The following is a 15,183-nucleotide window of genomic DNA, read 5'->3' on the forward strand; positions in this document are numbered from 1 at the left end:
ACTTTAAACATCACCTCTCAGCCCCTTGGGCCATGTCTACCTCTACTGAAATTCCTTTAACTTCATTACAAGCTAGATAATTATTAAACAGTTCCTATCTACATCCATATATCTACTATATCTACTAAGGTTCCTTTTGCTCCCAGTATGTGGTGTGACTCCCTCTAATAGTGGGGCAACTTCCGGTGTTTGGGGGTTGTTTTAGTTATTCCTGGATATTTATTGGTGACTTCCGTTGTAATGACTGTCTTTTTATGGTTGTTACTGTGCACTTCCAGTTGATGCCGCCCTTTGGCATCGTCTTCTCGTCGCAGGAGGGCTTTCCAGTCGGATCCTAGTGAGTTCCGGTACCCGGAGGACTTCCAGTACCCTTTGAGGGCTTCCGGGCCATAGAGATGAAGTCCCAGACCATAGAATACAAATAGGAGGTCAATCTCTATGATCTGGAACTTCATCTCTATGGCACCGGAAGTCCTCCAAGGGCAAAGGTTGCTCCCTATGTTCCAGAAGTCCTCCAACAGCCGCAGAAGCCTTCCCAGGGCACTGGGGAGGTCATGCCCTGATTCTACTGTTGGGAGTCCATTTTTAAACCTTCGTGCGCCGTATGTTTTTTTGGGTTTGAAGAGGAGGGGTTTGAATTAGTTTGCAGGTGTTGTGTTGGTTTTAGTTAGGGGGTGGGGTTGAATATTGGGGACTGAGTGGTTGGAGTTCTGTTAATTGTTTTGTTAGTGCTGCTGGGTGTGTTTGTATGTGTTTAATTGGTATCATATGTGGGAGCAATCCGTGGTTTGCATGTGCTAATGATTGTTGTAGTCAGATTATTTGCGTGTTGAATGCTAATGAGTGAGTGTGTATAGGTGGTATATACAGTCTAAATAAAAAATGAAAAATAATAAGTCTGGTGCAGCAGTAGAAAATGGTTTCCTCCCTGGGAGTAGATTTTTTTAAACATTATTTCAAATAGTTACTCCCAAGGAGTATGCCATTTTCTACTGCTGCTATTTAACTTTGATATTTTTGTACAGTTAAAATTTTAAAGAAAAGGACAAAGACAAGGACACAGGAAAAAAATAATCAAAACCAGGGACACAGATAGACACAGAAAAAAACAGTTATCAGACACAAACCAAAGCACAGAAAAACAACCAAAGAGCAGGACAAAGACAGACACAAAGACAAAAAAATCAAATACAGAGAAAAAAAAACTCAAACAGACATAAAAATACACGTGAGAGACCAAAGCAATCCTTATAAAGCTTTATTAAATCAAATTTCTTTCTTATACTTTAAAACCCTAGTAAGGAGTAGTTTTACTACCATCCTTAGCTTGCTTGGCAGTTAAAGTAATTAAACACCTCCATATTAGGATTCCATCTTTACCACTTAGTTTGATATTTTTCTTATAATACTACTTGGACAAAAATCATGCCCACCATTGTCTTATCAACATCAGTGTTCTGCTTCAGCCTCATTTGTGCCCAAATAGTGTGCTACATTTCTTCCACTTTGCTTTGTACTTTCATTTGCAATTTTGTTATCACCACAATTCTGATGGAGATGCATTGTCTCTTTTTTGTTGTTTTTTTATGGGCTCCATAAAAGGTGAGAGAGAACCCTGCTTTTTTGCTCTTGTTTTCTAACATGCTCTGAACTTTGGTAAGCAAGAGGAAGAGTGGTTGAAAGAGCCTGTTGTTTGAGAGTAGCGTGTTTCTGTAGTATGCCCATCTTTGTATGGTGACGGTTTCCTACCTGCAGTATGATTTATTGGGCTGTGAGGTTGTAGTGGAGTAGCAGAGGTAAGAAGTGTTGTCTTTAAAGGTAATGAAGCTGTAGCAAAGCAAGCAGGAAAAGCTAGTTTCTTCCTAGAACAATGCCTGCCAAAAATAGAAACAAGTAAAGGCACTTGCAGTTGGCTTTTTTATGCAGTCTTCATATGGAGCTTTTGATAATGATTGACTTCTGGGAAGTGAGACAGCAGTGAGGAAAGGGCTTGTCTAAATGGCTTCTTCACCATAGGCAGGGTTTGAGCATTTGCGCTAGAAAGGGTCTTTACTACAGTTTACAAACACAGAAAATGAGTTGCCTGTGAGGAAAGTTTCAGCAGAAGTAAGGCTCAGTTTGCTAAATTGGGGCCTCTGTAGATGACGCAAGTAAGAGATGACTTGGCAGTGTTTACATCTCAAGCGCATGCTAGTGTGTTAATGCAGGGTGTCAGGGTACTTCTGGACTGCAGGTCGTGTGCCTGACTGGTACCAAGTCCCAGGATGAGCCAGCTCCTGCTGGTGGTTTTATCTCCTGGAGATACATTTCATTTGGACTCATCATTTTCTCAGCTAAATCTATCCAAGTCTTACAGACTTGAGCCCCTTGGGATCGTGACGTTGTAATTTGAGCGCTCAAGTGGCAATGTTTGGTTTGCCGTTGCTTTGCCAAAGGCAAAGCCCCTTGCAGGATAATGGTCCCACAAAAAGCCTGGGACTGCAGTCTTCTCAGTAGCCTTCATGATGCCAGGGTGTTGATGCCGTTTCCACCCTAATCCTGGGATGTTTTTCCTGCCCTCTCTGGACGGAGTAATCCCTGGTCATTCAGGAACTGGTCATGCTCTACCTTCAACATAGGCAGGTAATTTTCCCTTATTCCCATTTTTTTCTGAAGTAAACATCACACTTGTTATAATCATGAAAAAGCTGGATTTTTTTTTTCCTTGTACAAATATTACTTTATAAAATAGCCTCTTCATTTCCCTGTTCTATGTTGGTAGGTCTGAGCATTTAATCTGGTCTCCCTGAGTCTCCTGAACCCCAAAGCAGTGTTCCGAAGAAGGCTGTATTAGGGATTTTTTCAGTGGTGTTAAAATAAAAGCTGCTTGCTCTGCTTTAAATTGGGGTGATGGAAAAGGCCACTCTGGTTTTTGAGTTGTTTTTTCCCTTCAATTTTCAGATCAGCAGAGGAACCTTCTGTCAGGCTTTCTCTTTGCATACATCCTGGTGCTTCTCCTGCCAGCTTTCTTTGCCAAACACAGGCTATTTCTTAAAACTTCCATCAGAAGGGGAGGCCTGTCACACGACAAGGGTTCTTTGGGTATCGGACGATAAAACAGCAACAGTCTATGGACAAATTCTGGTCAACCTTATTATAATAATATAAGTTGACGATCAATATCATTAAGCCTGAGTGGAGCGCAAGCAATCTGAGCATGAGCGAAAGAGAGAAGGGGAAATCTCACTTGCTGTGTAGGCAAGGTACAACACCGTTAATGGTTAATCTTACCTGCTGATGAGCAATAGTTGGGGAAATTGTCGACCTGTTGTGTTATCTGTCATGACATAAGGACGCCTCCTTTGCCAGGCAGCACCCCTGGACCAGCCAACGAGAGCTACCCCGAGTCAGCGTTGGGGCCCCTTACTTATGGGACTGCGCCTTCTCTGTTCCATTGTATGACGGACAGGGTGACGCAGACATGTCCTTTACTTACAAAGCTGGATGTGTCTCCAAAAGGTTGGTGATCCACAAGTAATTATACATGGCTGGTCACAGGTTTCTGTGTGCAAGTGGGCCCATGCAGCTGTGCGAACAGTGCAAGCACACTGTGTAAGCACTTTCCATTGTCCCATGCCCTACCTGTGGTCAGGAGCATCTTGCCGCACTCCACCCCTTGCGGCATGGGTAATGGCATGATCCAGTGATTGGGCTAACAGCCCTGCAGAGTGAGGGTGCAAGCCTCTCTTGCCTCTACACGTGCGAAATGGCTGAGTGTGAACAGAGAGGTGGTGGAGGAGGAGGAAGACTTTCCCAAGTGAGGCGCAAAGGCGAGATTAATTGCTATTCGTGTGTTCAATTGTTTGGTTCTATGACATATGGCAAACCAAAGCTTAATCACAATCCAAACAAAACTTATTAATGGGATAAAGAGTATTACAATAATAAGAGTTTTTGTTAATATTTTTTGCAAATCTAAGGATGGTACCCAACTAAACAGGTCAGAAAGTGAAAATACACCAGAAGATATTGTGATTTGATATAACATTTGTAAATGTTTGGAAATGGCAGGGGATGTCATGTTTGATTTGTTGAGATTTGCTAACATTGGTGCAATAGGTGGTGTGAATCAATGCACAGACACCTCCCTGTTGTGGGGTAAGCATAACAAGTACTAGATAATTTTGAGAGCAGGACAAAGCTAAAGAAGAATTTTCCTGTTGCAAGGCTAAAGCGGCATCTACTGTGCGATTGCCTGGAGCTTCCATGGTAGCAGATAGATTTTTAAAAGCTTTTTCTAGTTCATTTACACCAAGTCTGGGAATTAAGGTTCTAATTAAACATCTCCATCTGGAATCATGGGGGCTTCCTCATATACTGGGGTGAAGAGGTGGAGGGTCAGATCTACGCATGCGACAGGAACTGCGTTAACCCCCCTGCCTCCCGCTGCACGAATGACCACAGGCAGAGGCACTGTGAAACAAACATCAAACCTTTCATGAATCAAGAAGGAAATAGAGAGATGGAGAGCGCTGGGGCTGGAGTGGGTAGGTGCAGGTTGCATGACATGGGGATCCATGCTCCACACCTTCTCTATCAACCTGTCAAAAGCAGTCGGGGGGCGTGGGGCACCTTGTCCCCTGGTGTCCCTCAGGGTTCCTGGTTCGCTTGGTGTCCCGACCCAATATCGGGGAGGGTTGTTAAATGATCCTGAGAGCGAGATTAAGACACAAACGAGGTCAAATGCTGTACAACTTTACAACTTTTATTTTCCTACACCAACCAATAACTGCGATAGAACAAAGTGAGGAAAAAGGAAAAGAGGCAGACCTAAGCAAGAGAACAGAGAAGAGGTAGCAAGACTAGTTACCACCACCACGAAGCCAGCAACGTCCCGCTGAGTCACTTCCAACGCCGGTGACGGGGGGTCGGGTTCCTCAGCTCACAGTCCAGTGCCTTCCCAGATGTTACCGTCCTTTTTGGTGTCCTCCAGAGTCCAGGTTTTTTCACTCGCACCCCGGGAGGGGAGTACGCAGTTCTTTTTTATTGTTCCAGTCCCCATGATTTCTCAGAAAAGTCCACCCATTTCTCCAAACTCATTATTCTGTGTGCCACCCCCTGTTCTTCTATGGGCGCATGCCCAGGTGCTCCTGGTGGTTTCTCACCTTTACTTGTGGGCAGGCACAACTCGGCAGTCGCGGATGCGGTGGCTTTCTTCGGGGACATCGTGTGCGTACCCCCCCTGCAGCAACAGGATGTCGAGGCAGCAGCAATGTTGTGTCAGCAAACCAACACAGTCTCTTACACTTGGTGGACACATTCTTGCTGCTGAATGCCCTCTGCTTGCTGCTGCCTGCTTGCTGCCTGCTGCTGCCCACTGCCGTGCTGTCCCTGTCCAGCTTCCCCTCCCACAGGGTTTTTGAGTGTTTTACCACCCAGTGCACCACCATCTTCTTCCTCTTTTTGGGTGGCATGTTATCCCACAGGGAGGTCTCCTGCATCTTGGGGGTGCCAGCTGATGTGGGGTGCTTGGCCTGCCTGCCGCCTGCCTCTCCCGATCTGGGCATCGCCCAGCAGGATACGATGCCCGGTGGCAGCAGCAAGTGGGTCAAAACCACGCAGGGCTGCCTCCGCAGTGCCTCCTCCACCAGTTGGGCCATGCGGGGCAGATGACACTGCGGGGCAGCCGTGGGGCTCAGCAGAGGACTCTCCAGAGGATCCTTTGGGGGGTTCTCTGGAGGACCCTCTGGGCAACCCTTCAAGGGACTCTCCATGGGACTGTCTGGCAGCCAGGTGGGAAGGACTGCTGCCACCCTGCCCTGCTTCTCCTTGGGGTCCAGCAACAGGGACATTGCCACCCCCGAGAGGGGTTGCTGTCCCCCAGCCCCGCCACTGGCAGTTGCTTCTTGGGGCAGCCACCCTCTGCCACATACTTGGAGAGGTTGTTGAGCAAGGTGGTCAAGGTGGGGCTGTTGGAGTCATCAGGGATGGTGTCTTCACTATTCCCCAGGTTTGCCACCACTGTTTGCTCCTTGGAGCAGCTGCCCTCTGCCCTGTACTTCAAGAGGTCAGGGAACTTGTTGAGGTAGATGGTCAAGTAGGGGACATTGAGTACAGTGTCCTCACTGTCCCCCAGCACCGCCGCTGCCACTTGCTCCGTGGGGCAGCTACCCTCTGCCACGTACTCTGAAAGGTCAGGGAGCTTGTTGAGGAGGGTGGTCAAGCGGGGGCTGCTGGGAACTTCAGGGACAGTGTCCTTGCCGTCCATGGTGTCAAGCCAGGTGAGCATGTCGGTGATGTCCATGGTGAACGACTGCTTATCTGGAAATTGCACGTTGTCCCCTGCCAGCTCAGGAAAGGCCTCAGTGAAGGTGTCTGGCCCCAGCTCGGGCAGGTCCTGGAGCTTCTCCAGGGCCTCCAGGATGGTCACTGCTACTGAAAAAGCAATCAAAACCAGCCCAACCCTGGGCAATGCAAGCTTTCCTGTGCATGGGATGCCCACACATGGGCTCTGCCACCCCCCAAAGCTCACCTTTGGGCTTTGTCTTGGTTCTGCCATGTGGTGTAGCCAGGGTGGGCCAGTGGGGGCTGGCAGCAGGGACACTGTCCTCGATGACCACCATGTCATTATCAGAGGCCTCCAGTGGCTTCTTGGTGCTGCTGGGCAGGGTGTGGACTGCAGGAAGGCCCTGCACCCATTGCTGAGCCATGGGGTACAGGGGATCCCCATGGCCCATGCCCCCTGGCCCCAGCCCCATCAGCTGGTGGGGCACCAGCGTCCCCTTCACCACCTGCTGTCCCCAGCCATAGGCAGGGGGAGAGAGAGCAGCCATGACGGGCAGCTGCACCCCATCGGTGAGCTGCACCACAGGGGGCAGCTGCACCGCCTGCCCCGGGACCACCAGTGGCCTTGGCACACCCTGCCAGATGCTGGCCTGTGCTAGCTGGTAGGTGATGGGGTGGAGCTGGGCAGGCTCACAGGACACCAGCAGCCCTGGGACAGGGGGCAGAACCTGGGCAGTGACCGGTGGCGGCATGGCCAGTGCAGCGAAGCTCATGGCGGGCACCTCCGATGCCATTGGCAGCTGGAGAGGGAACCTCTCTGTTGGAGCAAGCAAAGAGGGGTGATGGGGTGAGATACTGGTGGTCAGAGCCAGCTGGGAGGTTACCTGGAGGGCAGGAGCACCAGGAGGAACGGGAGCCTGCTGCTATACCTGCCATGGCAGTTGGTCAGTGTGGGGTTTGTTTGGGGCAAACTGTTCTAGGGGGGTCTGTCCCCATGGCGATCATTCTGCCAGCACCTGCTTCAGCCAGCCTTGATGGTTTGATTTTTCATACCTCAACAACTTCCCATCTCAATGATTTCTCATCCTGCTGATGATTTCCTGTCCTCAGTGCTGATTTCCCATCCCCACCATAGTTTCCCATTTAAACGATGATTTTTTTGAGAGGTGATTTTCGTGTGCAAGGGGAAGGGGTGGAGCAGACACTGGTGGCTCTGCAATGCTGACTTCTGTGTGCTGCTCCATCTTCCCTGATGGTGGAGATGGGAGGGGGGCTTGGGGGACTTTTGAGGTTGTTTTTGTCCTCCCCCCTCTCTGGTCTGGGCCAGAGATCAGTCTTGGTCTTGCTGTCGGGGAGGTGAAGCTCTGTGATGTTCATGTGCCCCTTCCCGAGGAGTGCTAGAAGGAGCGGCATCCCAGGCCAAAGCAGATGACATTCTGCGAGGAGAAAGCCTGTGGTCCCCTCTGGGCTGTGCAGGAAGAGGCAGCCCCCAGGGTCTGGAGGGGCCTGGGGAGCCTTGCGGTGTCTGTTCCCGGTGGTGTGGGTGAGTCAGGGCTGCCATTGGCCCCAGCTGCCCCCAGTTCATGCTGGTGTGCCTGAGCCAGTGCAGGTCCTGTGCAAAGTACTGCAGCTTCTTCCTCCTGAAGCAGCCGATCTCCCAGGCAGAGGGCAGGCACCACGCTTCCCAGCCCAGCTCCAGCCCCACTCCAGTCAGCCCAGACTGTGGGATAATCCAGAGAAAGTGATACAAACTATATGTGGCATCTTCCGTGTTTATAACCCTAGGTGGGCTGACATGCAGCAAGTGTTTGAGATGGTCTTTACTCCTGAGGAAAGAAGACAATTCTGGGAAACAAATCATACATCAGCTGGGGAAGCACAGGGCAGAACCCCATGGCCAGCCAATGACCTAGGTCGGTCCCCCAAACTTACCAGCCGATAGAGATACACTTGCAGCGTGTGAGAGGGGATCGTTAGAGTCCTTAGAACTGGCAGGATGGAAAACTGTAAATTGGGCTAAGGTCCAAAGATGTCAGCAAGGAAGTGCTCAACATCCTTCTGAATATTATGCCCTATTGCTTAAAAAAGTGAGCACGCTTGGAGGGGTCAGCCCTGAAAGCAAGGAAAATCAGACTCTAATGGACTGTCTTTGCAGATCAGTCAGCCCCAGATATTAAGAAACACTTTTCTAAACATATGCCAGGATGGCAGGGCAAAGGATTGGATGAAATAGTCAGCATTGCTACATTCATCTTTAATGGAAAACATGAAAGACAGCTCAAGAAAAAGAAAAGAAAGGAACAGCAAGCTAGTCTATTGGCAGTGGTGTTGAATGATAATCCTAGATTGAGGGGATGAAGAGGTGGAGATTTCCAAGGTAGGGGTAGAGAAGAAAATTTTAGAAGCAATGGATCTCAAGGAACAGGAGACTGTTGTAAACTGTTGTAATTATCATAGACAACAAGGCCAATGGAAATGGGAGTGCCCAGTATGACAAAACAAATCAAAACAGCAACCACCACCAAACACCAGCCTCCTAAAAGGATCTCTCAATCCTATGCTGCAGTCTTTCCCTGTTCTGTGCAACAGGGGCAGCTAGATTTCACCCAGGATTGAAAGTTAGCAGGGACCTATGGTGCAGTCACTATAGGAGCCTCTGAATATGAAATATTTTCCTCTTCTGATAAGAATCCAGTCTTCAACCTTTCTATTGATGAACATGATTACTCCTGTCTATTAGATAGAGGGGTAACTTTTTCTCCCTTAAATCAGCATCTATTCATCCAGACTCTCAATACCTTTTTTGCATTTACCTGGGGAAAGACACAGCTCCCATGGACAAGGCTCCCTCAGGGCTTTGCTGGGCTGTCCACTATTTTTTCTATGAATTTCAGTAAAAGATTTGCAGAATGCTGTGTTTAAAAATGGATACATTTTGGTACCATCTGTTGATGATTTATTTGTAGCCAAGGTCTCTTACACAGCTGACACCTGTAACTTCCTTCTTGCCTTTGCTGGGAAGGGCCGTTGGGCTTCTCCATGTAAGTTACCATTTCGGTAATAGAGGTGTAAAATACCTGGATTACATTCTCCAACAAGGGGAGTGTTGTTTATCCAAGGACTATATTAAAGCCATTCAAAATCTTCCCCAACCAGTTACTAAAAGCAAATGCAAGCCTTGTCAGGAGCTGTAGGATTCTGCTGCCCCTGGATAGCTGCTTCTGGGGAAATGGCAACCCCCCCGAGACCTACTACTGCTCCAGATGCTGGAGAACCCCTTCACTGGATAACATACAAGGTAAAGCCATTTGAGATTTGTGAAGCAAGCATTAGTGACTGCACCTGCTCTGGGATTGCCAAACTACAGGAAGCCATTGACCTTGTTTGTACATGAAGAAATGTAACTATCCTGTCCAAAACCAGTACAGTCTGGTAGCTCAAGGATCCTTTGCTTGTGCCCCTAGGACAGCTGCTGCAGCACTCCTAGTTGAACAGAGTAAAAATATGGTGCTTGGATCCTCTCTAGTGGTACAAGTACCACATGAAATTGAAATGCTGCTGACACAGCACCTTACCCAGGCACTGTCACTGCAGCAAATACATCGCAGTGAGCTGATCTCTTACAGGTGGAAGAAGCGAGACTTCAGCGATATGATACGCTGAATCCTGCTAGTCTACTCCCTCTACCTGGGGAAGAAAATCTGCATCACGACTGCATGGTAACAACCCATGAAGCTGAAAAGACTAGAAAATACTTAACATATGTGCCATTTCCAGAGCCCTATCTTGAACTATGTGTAGATGGGTCCTCATATTATCTGAAGAGTAACCACATTACAGGTTATTCAGTAAGTATTGGAAATAAAGTCTCTGGAGGTCTCTGCCAGGGCCTTCAGGTGGCCCCATATCTCGGACATCACAGCTTTGGAGTGGGAGTGGGACAGAGCCACCAGGACATCACCAGCATCCATCTTCACATCATCCATCATGCCCTGAAAAAGTGCTTGGGTTAAACACTGCTGGGAGAAAGGCACTCGGAGATTTTGAACTGGCCAGCCATGACCACAGGGCTTCAGCTCATCCTTTCTGTGTCAGAGCCACCAGGCAGGTGACCGTGTCCTCCCTGAGACACCCCTCGGGGTAGCAGTATTCAGATCCAGGTGGCTGGGTATGGGCAGTGGGGCCCAGCAGGGTGCAGCACCCACAGAAATGCCCACTCGTTGAGCCTTGGCCCTGGGGCTGCAGCACTGGGCTGGCACCTGGGGCTTCGCTGGGAAAAACCAGGCAGGGGTGAACCTGACATCCCACACATGTACCTGGCCCTGGGGTGTGATCACCTGTCCTTCTGCCCATCACTGCTGGCCCTGGCATGGTCCTGAGCCACTGCTTGACAGCTGCCAGACATGTACCAGTCCTGGGACCCACACCTGCTCTCAAAAGGCCTAAAAAGAGGAAAAACTGCCCAGAATTAAGCTCTGCTCAAGTTATTGCCGGCACCATGTTTTTTGTGGTGCTGCTCCTGCGGAGCGCTCAGGAAACACGGCAGCTGCCTGTACCTGCAGGCAGGCGGAGTGTGCACAGTGGGAGTGAGTGGTGGTTTGTGCAGCTCTTGAACGGATTTGGGCTTTAAATCTGTCCAGCCTGGTATGCCTGGTTCCTTTTTACTTGCAGGTGGTATTTAGAGTTCAGATTGTTGGGTTTTTTTTAAAAGTGAGTGTGAGGGTGTCTCCAACCTGCTGGCCACCTGGGGGTGGCAGGGAGGAGCTCCAAGCTGGAGCTGGGCCAGGTGGGGGTAGCCCTGGGTGGCCTGAGAGCTGGGGAGGGGAAGGCGATGGAGACAGACCCTCCCTGGGCACAGACACCCAAACGCCCAGAGCACTGCTGAGCCACTCCAGCATTTTTAGTTACTGCAATGATAGGAGTAGTGTTTTTCTGTTAACTGTTACAGGGCTTTCACCACACCTGCCCTGTTCAGGGACTGGGAATATTCAGCTGCCTTGGAAAATCACCAGCTGGATTATGATTGTTCAAGCATTGTTTCCCTTTCTAGAAAACACTTCATTGTTAAATACATCGTTGCAGCAGCAAGATCCATGCAGTCGGGATCATTTCCTCTAGGGAGCAGCCTGATGAATGCAGGCTGCTGCCGTTCAGTGGTAGAGCTGAACACTTCTCCCTGCAAGTGCTCGGCCAGTGGTTTCGCAGGTACAGCCAGCCCAACCAGGAGATTTCTATCCTTGCTATGCCACTGCTTTGGCAGCCACCTCGGGTAGGAGGGGACAAATGTTCTGGCTTCCCAGCTGGAGTCTGGCAAGTTCACTGGGTGAGGTATGGACCATAACCTCTAATGCAAACCTGGTGTCCTTCAGGAGTGAAAAATGGAGTGTAGTATTTTATGAGGAATTTTTGTTGTTGTTGTTAGATCTCTGGGATTCATGTGACCTTTAATAGCCAGTTGGTGGGATTTAAGCATACACTGATAGCATATGTCCATACATTCTGTATGGTTTGCTTAAATATTTTTTATGGTTTTAATATTTTGTACCTGCTATGAAAACTGGTTTGCTGCTAGATAACTGTAAAAGTGAGATTTGATAAATGATTATAAGAAATCATATACTAACATTATGATTGAAACAATAGACAAAAGTGTAGCCAGGGGATTAGCTAGTAGAGGTAATTACAAAGTGTAGTCAAATGATTAACTAGTAATGTAACTCATAAGTTTTGCAGTTCTTTGCTCTTATGACTAGATGTTCCTGTACACTAGATGAGAACAATGTTGAAACTGACCACAAGTGATTGAAATTGCATTAAGCTTCAAGATCAAAGAACAAGGACAAGAACAAAGACTTCAAGGACAGCCAACAGAATTTCAAATGCGTCAGTGGTTGCAAAAGCAGCTCTTCAACTCAAATTTAGAACCGTTGCGCAAGATTGGATATAGGCAGTACTATGATAATCAATTACAATAATTTTTATGTATACTAATCTGATTAATATGTAATTAGTTACTCTATATAACCTGTTTGTGCTGAAGCTGTGCCATGCACACAAGGTGGAATTATTGCCCCCCCCCCCCCCCCCCCCCCCCCCCCCCCCCCGTGCATCCAGCGCTGCAAATAAAGAATGCCTGCTTTCTAAAACCAAAAGGAGTCTTAGAGAGTTTCTTCGACTGGCTTTTTGGTTTCAACACTTAATGTTAAGCATGTGCTAACTACTACCCTAAGGTGTGGCTGGAATCCACTTGGGAGCTCCTGTTTCTACCATACTAGACAAAACAGATCTTGTTTTATTTGGTGATGAAAGCAACGCAGGGAGTTGCACTAAAGTGCAGCACCTTTTTTAACCTCAGCTCTAAAGTGGCACCAGTCCTACCACATAACCCATCCTTCCCCAGGCTTTCACAAAATGGAAAGGATACATCAAACCGACCCCACAAACATATATATATATATATATTTGTCTCATTACAAATACTCCTATTATTGCAGTGTGAGAGACTGAAAGAGTTAATGTCTCAAACATTGTGGTGAGGCAAGTTCTGCTTAAAGGCAAACTCTGCATACCAACAAACCCTGCACAGCAAGGAACCACAGGTGAAAAGCCCATCAGCACAGACATCAGCAACAGGGTGGGGAGGGCATGCTGGAGGGTGCACAGCTCCCTGTTCTGATGTGCTGTTCTGATATAAAGATCAAACAATGGTCACATCTGCAGGGAAGGAGAAGTTACTCCCCAAACACCCCCCAAGCCCACCGCCTGAAGGTTACACCTAATTAGCCCAATAAGTTTGAGTGCCCGCCCAAAGGAGGGGCAAGGATGATAAAATGACACAAACTGAAGCCCCAGGTGCGCAAGCCCCACCAGGACTGGACCCCTCAGCTGACTGAACCAACGCTGGACCCAGGACCGGTGAACTCTTCCTCTATTCCTTTTTCTCTCTCTGTCTTGTTCTCTCTCTCCTCTTCCTTTTCCACAATCCCTACACCTCATCCCTTTAAGACATAAAACCATTGACCAAGTCTGGGACTAAGGGTGGATCCAGCCACCCCTAGGCCCTTTTCTGAGAAGAAGGCTAGAAAGCAAGGGGGTCTGCTCTGAACCTCGTGACTCAATGGGAGGGCTTGCCTCATTCCCTAAATTGATGTATATGGTTACCCTGGGTTACATGGATCACTGAGGTAGTCTCATGCCAATTCCTGTTGTGAGAAATCCTGCCACCTACTATTATGCCTCCCAAGTCCAGTTTGCTTCTGCTATGAATAAAATGTTGAACTGATTGTTTGGTGTCATTTCACCTTAACTTAGCCCGAGGGAATTCCAAATTCACCACAACCCCTCCCTGGTCTATCCAGCCCAGGTCATGACATTCAGTTAGGAGAGCCAGACATCTCTTGATAGTAATAGGTGAGAGTCATAAAGGCTAGGGGCTGTCTGGGGATAAAGGAAGTAACAGCTAGTCTGTTCTATTTTTATTTTTTGAAAAGAAAGATCGATTACTGCCTTAACCCAAAGGTCATTTTCTACCTTCTGCCTTAGTCAAAAGGGAAGTAAGCTTTTCTTATTCCAGTTTTTGTTATCATGTGTTGTGTCAATTTGATTAACCAACATCTAAATGCCACAGCTTCAAAAATTCAAAGAAGTATATACATTTTAACATCTAACTTTTCTTCTACCTTGATGCTGCCCCCCAGCCAGTTGTGGACCTTCTAGGAATATGCTCCCAAAAAGACTCAGGAGTATTAAACCTTGTGGTTGTAATGAGAACCTTTGAATGCAGGGATGAGAAAAGGAAAGGAACACTTAAAAATTATTTTCTGATGTTCTTTTTGTAATGATTTTTGGATTGGCTAAGTATTAATTCTTCCCAAGCTGAATTCTTCTGTGCATTTCTCCATCAGCTTCATTCTTCAAAGCACAATTAGCATATGAATATTTAGTAATTTCTTTCCTTTTAGGAAGTAGTTCAAAACAATGAATTAACGCTTGTGAGCACCTTTTCCAAACCAATAAAACACAGAATGAATATATGGTGCCTGGCGACAGGTCTGTCCCTAACTTGCTGCTTTCGCAGCCTGCGGAAGTTTTCTCTGTATGCTTAGTGATCCAGCATATGTGCACACAACAGTGTTTCTGTTAATGGTACCCTGACAAATACAGCAGTTTTGAATGTCCTGATGCATGTGTACAAAAATAACTTCTACTGAGCCACCTAATGCTGCTATAGGAGTGCAGAGAAAGGTGAGGCAGTAAGGTTCTAATGCTGGCACAATTTGGCACCATGAGGACACTTTTTGTTCCAAGTGCTCTGTTGGGATGGCCGTCTGTTTCATTTAACATGTTATATATAGTATCTCTATAAAACCATTGTCACATTAGAAAAGTTTCAGTGATGCTCTTAGTGAGGTGCAACATTTCAGCAGTCCTTTTTGTACAGCAGGGTGTCTTGGTACATGCCTTGCATGTGTGTGTTCTCACAGATAAGTTGGCCATGTAACACTGGACAGTCATTTCTTCTGAGCAGAAGAAAAGGGTCTGACCTTGCTTACCAGGGCAGGGGACCAGTGTAGGGATCAATGACTTTGAGAGAGAGAGAAGGTGCCGGGAGGTTCATAAGCTTGAGTGCTCGCCAAAATCACAACACCAAGATGTATGCGGGGGGTATGTGCTATAGGTGGGTCAAGGTAAGGGATCAGAGCACTGGGTAGGTCCCCAGGGGATCGGGGTGAGAATAAGACCCCTGTGCAGTTAAGGATGAGGAATGCAGACAGATCTGGTGGGAAAGGGAGCCCAGGACCTTGCAGCGGGTGTCAGCCATGCCTCAGTACTGAATTAGTGATGTAGCTTTGGATCCGCAGATGGATTCTAACCAATGTGCTTTCAACTGTGTTAAAAACTGAAGGTTCAGGATTTTTC

The 15,183-nt window shown here is 47.6% G+C and overlaps 1 long non-coding RNA gene across 1 annotated transcript; it reads left to right on the forward strand.

Moving 5' to 3' along the window:
- The first annotated feature begins 498 nt into the window (after positions 1-498).
- Positions 499-12,331, forward strand: LOC138689453 (uncharacterized). Its single transcript, XR_011328283.1, has 3 exons — positions 499-602; positions 3,349-3,498; positions 11,998-12,331. It is a non-coding gene; the product is annotated as an uncharacterized lncRNA (long non-coding RNA).
- Positions 12,332-15,183: the final 2,852 nt, after the last annotated feature.

The sequence above is a fragment of the Haliaeetus albicilla genome, chromosome 16 (genome assembly GCF_947461875.1).
Source record: "Haliaeetus albicilla chromosome 16, bHalAlb1.1, whole genome shotgun sequence".
Classification (NCBI taxonomy): Eukaryota; Metazoa; Chordata; class Aves; order Accipitriformes; family Accipitridae; genus Haliaeetus; species Haliaeetus albicilla.